Here is a 12,159-nt window from a genome sequence, read left to right as displayed (position 1 = left end):
TATATATATATATATATATATATATATATATATATATAAACGAGAAGAAAGGGGGTTAACCGAGGGGCCCGATTTTTATTTGTCATATCATGAAAAGCAAACAGACACTCACACCAAGGACAACATACGGGAAACTGCTTGTGGTGCATAAATAAAGTAAACGATAAATCAGTGGAAATTAAAGTGGATGAAAAAACAACTTGCCGCAGGTGGGAGCCGAACCCACAACCTTCGCATTTCGCGTATATATATTTATATTTACATATATGTTACACACACATATATATATATATATATTGCCGCGAAGCACTTTGAGTAAGCGTTCGCGACTAGAACGTTGGAGCAGCGAGAGGTAGTGTAGCCGACCGAGCACCGAAACGAGGTTGTTCCTTCTCGTCGTCGTTGTCTCTCTCCTAGCCACAGCCCCACCGCTCCCTATTTTACAGTACAGTTATCTCCCCCGCGGAAAAGGAAGCCGTCCCGGTGACCTACGGGTAGGACAGCACAGGCGGCGCATAGTAGGGCTTGAGACGCTGGGCATGCACAATTTCGCGGCCACGACGGCGATGATCCAAAGGTAGCTCGAGGGGTTCCACAATATAGTTGACTGGAGACGTTTGTTTGATCACGCGGTATGGGCCTTGGTACTTCGACGCGAGTTTCGGTGACAGTCCAGTGGTAGAGGCTGGAACCCAAAGCCACACTAGCGAGCCAGGAGCATAGGGGACAGGAGCATTGGAACTTTCTCGATGGTGCTTCTGGCGCTGCTGGTCTTCTGACGTAAATATACGGGAAAGCTATATAGGGTAGGGTAGGGATAGGGTAGTTGTTTCCGTGGAGTCAGGGCGGTACGGAAGGATAGTATCCATTGTGGAAAAAGGTTCGCGTCCGTACAGGAGAAAGAAGGGCGAAAATCTCGTGGTAGTCTGCGTGGCGGTGTTGTAAGCGTAGGTCAGAAAAGGTAGAACATGGTCCCATTTGGTTTGGTCGGATGCAACGTACATGGCCAGCATGTCACCAAGAGTGAGATTAAAGCACTCGGTCATGCCATTAGTCTGCGGATGATACGCCGTAGTGCTGCGATGAATGATGCGGCATTCTTTGAGGAGAGCCTCGATGACGTCGGAGAGGAAGACGCGGCCTCTGTCACTGAGTAATTCCCTGGGAGCTCCGTGGCGAAGGATGATGTGGCGCAGGAGAAACCAGGCGACGTCACGTGCAGAAGCGCTGGACAAAGGGGAAGTTTCCGCATAGCGCGTAAGATGGTCGATGGCCACGATTACGCAGCGATTGCCATCTGATGTGGTTGGCAGAGGTCCATAAATTTCGATGCCGACTCGATCAAAAGCACGTGCTGGGCAAGGCAAAGGCTGCAATGGGGTGGTTGAACGATGAGGGGGATCTTTACGGCGTTGGCAAATCAAACAGGAGCGGACAGAATGATGGATGAATTGATACATCCCCCGCCAGTAGTAACGAAGGCGTAGACGCGCGTATGTCTTCAGTACCCCTGCATGCGCGCATTGGGGATCGTCGTGGAACGCAGTGCAAATATCCGAACGCAGGTGGCGCGGGATGACAAGCAACCATTTGCGGCCGTCCGGGAGGTAGTTGCGGCGGTACAGGAGCCCGTCGCGAATGGAGAAGTGATGTGCTTGGCGACTTAATGCGCGATTGTTAGTGGGTGTCGATGGGCTGGACAAAAAACGCAGCATGGACACAATCCATGGGTCTTTCGTCTGCTCCAGAAGAATGTCCGTGGCAGCAAGGGAAGACTCGGACAATGAGGCGTTCGGGAAGCTAGCCTCGTCTGTTAGTGGCGAACGAGACAAGGCATCCGCATCCGAATGTTTGCGGCCAGAACGATACAGTACGCGAATGTCATACTCCTGCAGTCGAAGGGCCTATCGAGCAAGACGACCGGACGGTTCTTTTAAGGATGACAGCCAGCACAGTGAATGGTGATCCGTTATGACATCAAACGGGTGGCCATAAAGATACGGACGGAATTTGGTTATGGCCCAAATTATAGCCAGGCACTCCTTTTCTGTGACAGAATAGTTCAATTCAGGTTGATTGAGTGCACGACTGGCGAAGGCAACGACGTACTCATCGAAGCCAGCCTTTCTCTGAGCGAGAACGGCCCCAAGGCCAACGCCACTGGCATCCGTGTGTATTTCAGTTGGAGCACTGGGGTCGAAATGGCGCAGGATTGATGGTGACGTCAAGAGACGACGCAGCTTTGTGAAGGCGGCATCGCAATCCGGTGACCAGGTTGAAAGGTTGTGGCCACCATGAGAAGCTGCGTTAAAGGTGCTATTATAGAGGCAAAATTGCGGATGAAACGGCGAAAGTATGACGCTGAACCAATGAAGCTGCGCAGTTCTTTCAAAGTTGTTGGTCGGGGAAACTGGGCAACAGCTTGTAGTTTCGCCGGATCAGGAAGTACACCTTCTTTCGACACGATATGGCCGAGGATGACCAGCTGCCGGGCAGCGAAGTGACACTTCTTCAAGTTAAGCTGGAGGCCAGCATCGGCGATGCACTTTAGGACGCGTTCAAGTCGAAGTAAGTGGGAAGGGAAGTCCGGTGAAAAGATAATGATGTCGTCCAGATAACACAGGCATATCTGCCATTTGAGGCCGCGCAAGATGTTGTCCATCATTCTTTCAAATGTGGCAGGCGCATTACACAGGCCAAACGGCATCACGGTGAATTCAAATAAACCGTCAGGTGTGATGAAGGCCGTTTTCGGCCGGTCTGACTCAGCCACTCTCACTTGCCAGTACCCGGATCGTAAGTCTAAGGATGAGTAGAATTCAGCGCCTTGGAGGCAGTCTAGCGCGTCGTCAATACGGGGTAGCAGATAAACGTCCTTGCGTGTGATCTTATTAAGTCGCTGGTAGTCCACGCAAAAGCGAATTGTGCCATCTTTCTTTTTTACCAGCACTACAGGAGAAGCCCAGGGACTGTGCGAAGGTTGTATGACACCGCGTTGGAACATGTCTGCAACTTGCTCAGCGATCACGCTAGGCTCCGTGGCGGATACACGATACGGCCTGTGGCGTAAAGGCGCATGGTTGTCGGTGTCGATGTGATGGACAACAGTGGAAGTACGGCCTAAGCGAGATTGTTGTAGGTCGAATGACGTGCGAAAGCGGTCTAGAAGATGGACGATCTGGGCGTGCTGCGCTGGAGTGAGGTTCGGATCAATACTCTGATAAAATGTTGGGTCACATGGCGGCGTGGGAGGAGAAACTTGAAGGGCCAGAGCGTCAACCGGAGGAGAAGCCGCGTCGTCAGGCACATCGTAAAGGAAGCTTGGTTCGATTTCGTCGGCATAACCAAGACACTCATTGTGGCGCAGCCTAGCAGGGCAAGGAAACAGGTTCGATACATAAAGTGCGCTCGAGCCTTGTCGAATGGCAAGAAGGGCAAAAGGAAGCAAGAAAGGATGGCGGCGAGCAACAAGCTTAGACGGCGTGAAAAGAACTGTGGAGTCGGAAAACCCAACGCAGGAAACGGGTACAAGTGCGGCAGACTATGGAGGAATCTCGGTGTCGGCGGTGACGAACACACGACTGGAAGTGTCATCAGTATCTTCAAAAACGTTGGTGCCGAATGGCGACAGCGCGAGTTCAGCACGGCCACAATCTATAACGGCATGATGAGACGACAGAAAGTCCCAGCCTAAAATCATGGCATGGGAGCAGCGAGGCAGAACAACGAACTCAATATGGTAGAAAGCGCCGCTTATACCAACACGCACTGTACACTTCCCTAAGGGTTCAATCGGCGCAGTGCTTGCTGTACGTAATGAAATGGCTGAATAAGTCGTCGCGACTTTTCGAAGGGTAAGACGAAGCTGGTCCGAAATCACTGATATTGCTGCTCCCGTGTCTACAAGCGCATGAGCGGCAATGTCTTCTGCATAAACTTCAAGGATGTTCGCAGGAAATAAATGAGGTCTTAAGGAGTTCGCTGAGATCGCAGTTCTTGCCTCCGGAACTGCGGTCCTTAGTTTTACTCTCGGATAGCTTCAGGACGACGGATAAGCGGCGACAGAGAACGCCGACGGGGAGACGGAGACCGACGGGTATTGAAGGGTCGGGAAACAGGAGACGAGGCTTCGAAGGGCTGAGCGGCAGAAGCAGAACGGGACGGAGAGTCGAAACCGTTACTTTGCGCTCTCGGAGACTCCGAAGGATACCATCCACGCCGGCGGCAAAGCCGTGCTACATGCCCAGGTAGGCCACACGAATAACAGATAGGCCGATTGTCATGGGTGCGCCATGGATTGAGAACAGCGGGCGTAGACGGGTAGAAATATTGGCGAGGTGGGCGCAAGGGCTGCTGTGGCGGCCAGTAGCTGCTTGGGGGGGGCAGGAGAATATGTTGCAGCTGCTTGCGGAGGTGAGGGAAAGGCGCTGGGAAGTCTGGATTGATTACCTGCAGAAGGAGGCCTTGGATTAGCGACAACGGCAGCGTACGTCAGTGGCACAGGCGTAGGAGGCGGTTGATGAGCAAGTGGTACTGCGTTAGCGACTTGTTCTTGTATCAGGTGACGGAGATCTGGAGACAAGCGCGGCTCTGAGGCTGGAGCGACTGGCAGAAGAGAGAGTTGGCGCGCCCCTTCTTCTCGTACAAATTGCTCGATTCTGTCGAAAATTTCTGAACTGCAAGGAGTAGAAGTGACACCATCACTCAGAGCTGAAAGCGCGACGTCCGCAGCGAGAGCTCGGCGCGTAGAAAGCCGCTGTTTGCGCAGCTCCTCATAGCTCTGGCAAAGCGTTATGATGTCGTTGACCGTCTGAGGATTCCTTGCAAAGAGCATCTGGAAGGCGTCGTCTTCTATGCCTTTCAAGATGTTCTTGACCTTGTTATCTTCGGTCATATCTGGGTCTATACGCCGGCAGATGTCAACTACATCTTCAGTGTAGCTCGTAAAAGTTTCGCCCTTTTGTTGGGCACGACAGCGAAGCTGTTGTTCAGCCCGAAGTTTGCGCACAGCAGGGCGACCGAATACTTCTTGAAGTGCCGTTCGGAATGCTGACCAGGTGGAAAAGTCAGCCTCATGGTTGCGGAACCAAAGATGGGCGACCCCGGAAAGGTAGAATGGGACGTAGCCAAACTTGTCAGCGTCAGACCATTTGTTGTGGGTGCCGACAGCCAGTCCTCTACGTCATGATCGTCAGTTCCATTGAATATGGGAGGATCCCGTTGTCGTGGCGTACCAGGACAGACGGCTGGACGCGGTGCCAAGGGTGGCGCTGTAGGGCTAGTCTCCTCAGGCATGGGAGATGTGACAGGGATCGTCCGGCTTCGGAGTTCCAGGTTGGCAATAAGTCCAGCACCTTCCACCAAATGTCGCGAAGCACTTTGAGCAGTAAGCGTTCGCGACTAGAACGTTGGAGCAGCGAGAGGTAGTGTAGCCGACCGAGCACCGAAACAAGGTTGTTCTTTCTCGTCGTCGTTGTCTCTCTCCTAGCCACAGCCCCACTGCTCCCTATTTTACAGTACAATATATATATATATATATATATATATATATATATATATATATATATATATATATATATATATATATATATATATATATATATATATATATATATATATATAGGGGTAATGGTATATTGGTATATGTGTTAGCCGATCCTTTCACCGGGATCGGCCCGCACCTGGACTGGCCCTCCCTCCTGGCCTGCTGTTCTCCATTATGTCCTCGTCTGCCTATATATATATATATATATAGTGTACTGTACGAGATAGTTCACTGTAGATGTTTGCTGCACAACGGTGTATGGGCCAATGTAGCATTGAAGGAACTTCTCACAGAGGCCTGAAGTGCAGACTGGAGTCCAAAGCAGGACTTGGTCTCCAGGGTGGAAAGGTAGGTCACGGCGTTTGTTGTCGCAGTTAAGCTTGCGCTCAGCTTGGGTAGCTTCTGTGCTTTGCCTGGCGATTTGACGGCACTGTGCAACTCTGGTAGCAAAATCTACTGGAAGCGACGCGTTAGGCGAAGAAAGAGCTAAAAATAATTCCCTGTCGAATATGGTGGAAGGAGATCGTCCATACAACAGGAAGAAAGGGCTGTAGCCGGTAGTCCGTTGAATAGCAGTATTATATGCGAATGTCACAAAAGGAAGAATTTTATCCCAGTCAGTGTGGCCAGGACGGATGTACATAGAAATCATGTCAGACAGCGTACGGTGGAAGCGCTCAGTAAGGCCATTGGTTTGCGGATGATAGGTAGAAGTAGATTTGTGGACGGTATTAGCGGCCCGAAGAACTTCCTCGAGAACTTGTGAAATGAGCGCCTTGCCACGGTCACTGAGAAGAACGCGAGGAGCCCCGTGGCGCAAGACGATGGAGCGCAAGAAAAAGTCGGAGACCTCAGAAGCGGTAACGGATCGCAGAGGGGCAGTCTCGGCATATCTTGTTAAATGGTCATATCTTGTTAAATGGTTGAAATACCGCGTCTTTGAGACACCGGCCAAGTTTAATGCAACGTACCTAAATTTCTGGGTGTCGTTCCACTTGTTGCAAGAACTCACGCGGTCGTAGTGGTCGATCCAATCATCGACGTCATCACCGCGGTGTCCCACAAGGACAAGGGGATCGTGCTGAGGGCTCGTCACAGTCCAAGAGGGCGCCGCAGGTGGGGTCGTCTGTCTGGTAGGGTTAGAGGCGCCGGAAGAGTCGGGGTTGGAATTGTTCATCGTTGTAGGTGCAGCCGGGCGCAGGCGGCGACCGGAACGTAGCTCCAGGGAGGACGGGAACGCGAGAGGACGTCGGGGTCTTGACGTACCTCCACCACTTTATAATACCGAGACCGATCAAGTTGTCCAGCCCTGTTTAATCCCAAAAAAGGCAACGCCCCAGCCCATGTGCGAAGAAGTGGAAGAACAGGGAAGATGGTGATGGCTATCTACAAATGAAAACGACGAAGTACGACAATAGTGGTTACAATATATATATATATATATATATATATATATATATATATATATATATATATATATATACCAACTTCTTCATCGTTCACACGGCGGCTCGTGTCTTGAGCATCACTCAATAATATCGCAATATTACCCCCCGGCGGCAAAAGCACTGTCACGGTGCTGGTAAATATCCAAGGTGCATGGAGAGTTGTAGGGCTTTAGTCGGGCAACGTGGACAATGTCAGTGGTTGTCACAGCGGGGGACGTAGTGGGCGTGGCTAGAACGATTTCATAGGTGATATCGGTCACTTTGCGTACCACGCGATATGGGCCTGTGTAACAGGAAAGCAGTTTTTCACGAAGGCCTACTTTCCGCGATAGTAACCAAAGCAACACGAGGGCGCCGGGCACAAAATGGACATCATGGTGACGGAAGTCGTAGCGTTGTTTCTGCTTGTCTTGAGACACTTGTAGACGAGCGCGCGCAAGTTGGCGAGCATGGTCAGCATGGGCGATTGCATCACGGGCTTAATCGCTAGTTGAAGCTGTGGCGGACGGAAGCACAGTGCCCAGTGGTAGCGTTGGTTCGCGGCCATACAAGAGGTAAAACGGGGAAAAGCCAGCAGTTTCGAGACGGGAAGAGTAGTATGCAAAGGTAACGTAAGGTATAGCCAGGTCCCAGTCGCGGTGGTCGTCTGAAACGTATTTGGATAGCATGTCTGTAAGGGTGCGGTTCAAACGCTCAGTGAGGCCGTTCGTTTGGAAGTGGTAGCAGGTGGTAAATTTATGCTGTATTGAGCAGGCACGCACGATGTCGTCAATGACTTTGGCCAAAAAGGTGCGGTCGCGGTCTGTAAGCAATTGACGCGGAGCACCATGCATCAAAATGACATCATGCAGGAGGAAGTCCGCAACATCAGTTGCACAACTGGTCGGAAGAGCACGGGATACGGCGTAATGGGTCGCGTAGTCCGCCACGACTGCAACCCACTTGTTTCCTGATGTAGATTCCGGAAATTGGCCGAGAAAGTCCAAGCCGACACGATGGAAGGGCTCGGCAGGTATGTCGAGCGGCTGCAGGTAACCAGCAGCGAGCTGGGAAGGCTTCTCGCGTCGTTGGCAAAGTTCACAAGCGGCGACGCAACGTCGTACGGAACGGGCAAGGCCCGGCCAGAAAAAAGGGGAAGTACACGTTTATAGGTTCGAGATACGCCGAGGTGTCCTGCCGTTGGTGCGTCGTGAAGCTCTTCTAGAATGGTGGAGCGGAGGTGTTTAGGTACTACGAGCAGGAACTCAGAGCCGTCCGTATGAAGGTTACGACGCTACAGAGTACCGTCGTGGAGGACGAAGAGGCGTAGAGTAGCATCGGCCGGAGAGTGTTCAAAACGGTCGATGAGTGCTCTGATGTAGGCGTCACGGCGTTGCTCGTCGGCGAAATGAAGCAGCTGGGATACAGAGAATACGCAAGAAGCACTGGCAATATTGGAGGAGTCAGAGTCTTCAACAGGGTAACGCGACAAACGGTCAGCGTCTTGGTGCAGGCGGCCAGTCTTGTACACTACGGAATATGAAATCGACCAAGCCGGTCTGTAGGATCTTTTAGCGATGAGAGCCAGCAGAGAGCATGGTGGTCAGTGACTACGGAAAAAGGGCCACCGTAACGGTAAGGACGGAACTTCGCAACCGCCATGCCAACAGCAAGGCATTCGCGTTCCGTAATGGAATAGTTGCGCTCCGATGGTGCTAGGAGGCGGCTCGCATAAGCAATAACGCGATCCTGGCCACGCTGACACTGGGATAAGACGGCACCTACGCCATGACCGCTGGCATCTGTACGTAATTCTGTAGGGGCATCAGGATCGAAGTGGGTGAGAATGGGTGGCGAGGTTAGAAGAGTGACGAGACGAGAGAAGGCGGCGGCTCCTGAAGCACCCCACGAGAATTGTACGCCTTTCTTCAAAAGATCAGTTAGGGGCCTAGCAATAGTCGCAAAATCTGGAACAAAACGACGAATGTAGGAGCACAGCCCGTCAAAACTTCGAATGTCTGCGGCTGTCGTCGAAACCGGTAACTCGCGGACAGCGCGAGTTTTGTCGGGATCAGGCTGTAATCCGGAAGCGTCAAAGAGATGGCCCAGAAGAGTAATTTTTCGGTGGCCAAAACGACATTTGGACGAGTTAAGTTGCAGCTTCGCCTTGCGAAATACATCAAGTATAGTTGTGAGACGCTCAAGGTGAGTGTCGAGCGTTGGCAAGAAGAAGATGACGTCGTCAAGGTAGCAGAGGCATGTCGACTATTTGAAACCTTGGAGCAAGGAGTCCATCATACGCTCATGGGTTGCAGGGGCGTTGCATAATCCAAATGGAATTACCTTAAATTGGTACAGGCCATCAGGTGTGATGAAGGCGGTTTTTTCTCTGTTCATATCGTCAACAGCAATGTGCCAGTATCCCGAACAAAGATCAATACACGAGAAATAGCTGGAACCGTGCAGGCAGTCAAGGGCGTCGTCTATACGTGGGAGCGGGTAGACGTCCTTCTTTGTAATGCTGTTCAGATGACGGTAGTCTACACAGAAGTGCCACGTGCCGTCCTTCTTCTTAACCAACACCACAGGTGACGCCCAGGGACTCGATGAAGGCTCAATGATGTTTTTATCGAGCATTTTGTTCACTTCATCTTGAATTATTCGGCGTTCCGACAAAGAAACTCGATACGGTCGTCGGTGAATAGGCGCAGTGTCGCCAGTAAGAATGCGATGTTTTACCGCGAGCGTCTGGCCTAAAGGGCGATCGCTGAAGTCGAAAATATCGCGGTCGGACAATAATACTTCGCAAAGGTCTTCAGCCTGCGTAGAGGACAGGTCCGTCGCAACCATTTTCTTTATGTTGGGATCGACGCCCAAGGCTGGCACGAGGGGCATGCTAAGCTCGCGAGCACCATCGGTCGATAACGCTGCCACGTATTGGTCGCCGAGACAATCAATGCGGCAAGGCAAATACCTTGCGGTAGAATTTGCTTTGCCAATCCAAAGTTACAGACAGGCATGCGAGTGTGGTTCGCAGTAATAGTAAGTATACTGTGAGGCACGGTGACGTCATACTGTATTGGGATGTCAGGCAGAGGAGTGACGAGGTACTCGCCATCAGGAACTGGTGGTAAAGAAAACAGTTCAATGTAGGCTACGGACTTCGGCGGTAGGCGAAGAAAGCCGGTGGAGCGTAAGCGGCAGTGGGGTGCGTCAGAAGGTTTTGCGAGCATCGGCAACTCAAGGCGAAGGGTACTGGAAGAGCAGTCAATAACAGCAGAATGGCCGGAGAGAAAATCGAGGCCAAGAATAAGGTCGTGGGGGCAATGAGCAATTACGGTGAAGAGGACAGGAGTGTGGCGGCCGGCGATGCTGACACTCGCCGTACACATGCCGATGATAGGCACAGTACCGCCATCCGCAACGCAGACGATGCGTGCCGACGCTGGGGTGAGGAGCTTGTTCAGTCGTCGTCGGAAGGCAGCACTCATAATAGAAAGATGTGCTCCTGTTTCCATGAGTGCCGTGACAGGATAGCCATTAACGTCAACGTCAAGAAGGTTTCGGTTAGTAGGCAACGTGAGCAGAGGATTTGAGGGCAGGTGGACAGCGCAGCTTCACCTCCAGAAGCTGCAGTGCCTAGTTTTCCGGCTGGGTCCGGTGCGATAGGCAGCGAAGAAAAGCGGCAGGGTTGGGGCGAACGAGACTGGTGGCGTCCAGGTGAGAGCGAGCGGCTGTAGCGAAGGTTCGGAGCAGGGGCATCAGCGGTAGTGGGTTCATGGCGGGTTGTATAGGGTACAGGAGGTCCAAAGGTGCGGGAATAAGTGGCGGCGTAAGTCCGAGGAGGTGGTGGCCATCGGTTGCGGCAGTGACGGGCGACGTGACCGATGCGACAGCAGTGTAAGCAGATCGGTGTGTCATCCGGGGTACGCCATTTTGACGGCTTGCGGCGAGATGTGGCAGAAAAGGAATGCCGGGGACGAGGAGGGCCGCTAGATAACTGGGGAACGCTGGGTCGAGACGTGGAACACGCGGTGTTCAGACCCATGTTTTCGAAGTCCTGTCTGACGATGGTCTGAATCATCGCAATGGTAGTTGCTGGCGGATCGGGTGGCGTCGTGGAGAAGGCTGGCGAACAGGCGGTCTCGAGTTCGCGGCGAGCAATACGGGTGACGTCGTCACAGGTGGTGGTCTGACGTGGTCGACCCTGACATGTCGACGTAGCAGCAGTGTTGGGTAGCCGCGCAGTGTGGTGTGAGATACTGCGGCGCTTAGCCTGTTCAAGGCGACGGCATTCTTTTATAATGGCGTCGATATTCGAGACATTGCCGAAAACAAGCAAATTGAAAGCGTCGTCGGCGATGCCTTTTAGCACATGTGCCACTTTGTCTGCTTCGGACATATGATCGTCAGCTTTACGGCACAGAGCCTAGACGTCGAGGATGTAGGAAACGTATGGCTCTGTTAGTGACTGAACACGAGACGCAAGGGCCTTTCTCGCGGCAGCCTTGCGCCCAATGAAGTCGCCGAACAGTTCCCGTAGCTTTTCTTTGAAACTGTCCCAACTGGTTATTTCGTCATCATGCGTTTGGTGCCACACGTGTGGGGTGCCGCCGAGATAAAAAATGACATTGGCGAGCATAATCGTTGGATGCCACCAGTTATTAGCGCTGGCATGTTCATAGAGCTTGATCCAGTCGTCGACATCCTGTCCCTCCAGGCCAGAGAACACACCTGGGTCACGATGTGGGGCAACCGTGACGATTGCAGCAGTCGGACAAGCCGAAGCCGTTGCAGAGGCGGGCTCGTCACCGGGAGGCATGGTGACAGGCTCGGTGTGCCGACCACTTCGGAGTTGCGTGGCGAGGACGGGGATCGCTGACCTCCACCAGAAATGTTACGTGTAGAGACACCGACGAAAGATGCTATTTACACGCTATATACACGCTATTTACACTGGAGCCAGGCAGCCAGGCTGACGCTCGCTCGTGCCAAGGGCACCGACCAACTTCTTCGTCGTTCACGCGGCGGCTCGTCTCTTGAGCATCACTCAATAATATCGTAATAATATATACCCTTATATGGCTTATACCCCTGGGAACTTTGGCAGATGGGCTCCGGTACGTGTAGCGCGCCTAGAAACGAACCCTTGCCACACTTGGAACCAGCAGAGGTCCCAAGCAAAAG

Source organism: Dermacentor variabilis, chromosome 9, assembly GCF_050947875.1.
Source record: "Dermacentor variabilis isolate Ectoservices chromosome 9, ASM5094787v1, whole genome shotgun sequence".
NCBI classification, from domain to species: Eukaryota; Metazoa; Arthropoda; class Arachnida; order Ixodida; family Ixodidae; genus Dermacentor; species Dermacentor variabilis.
This window is presented reverse-complemented; position numbering follows the sequence as displayed.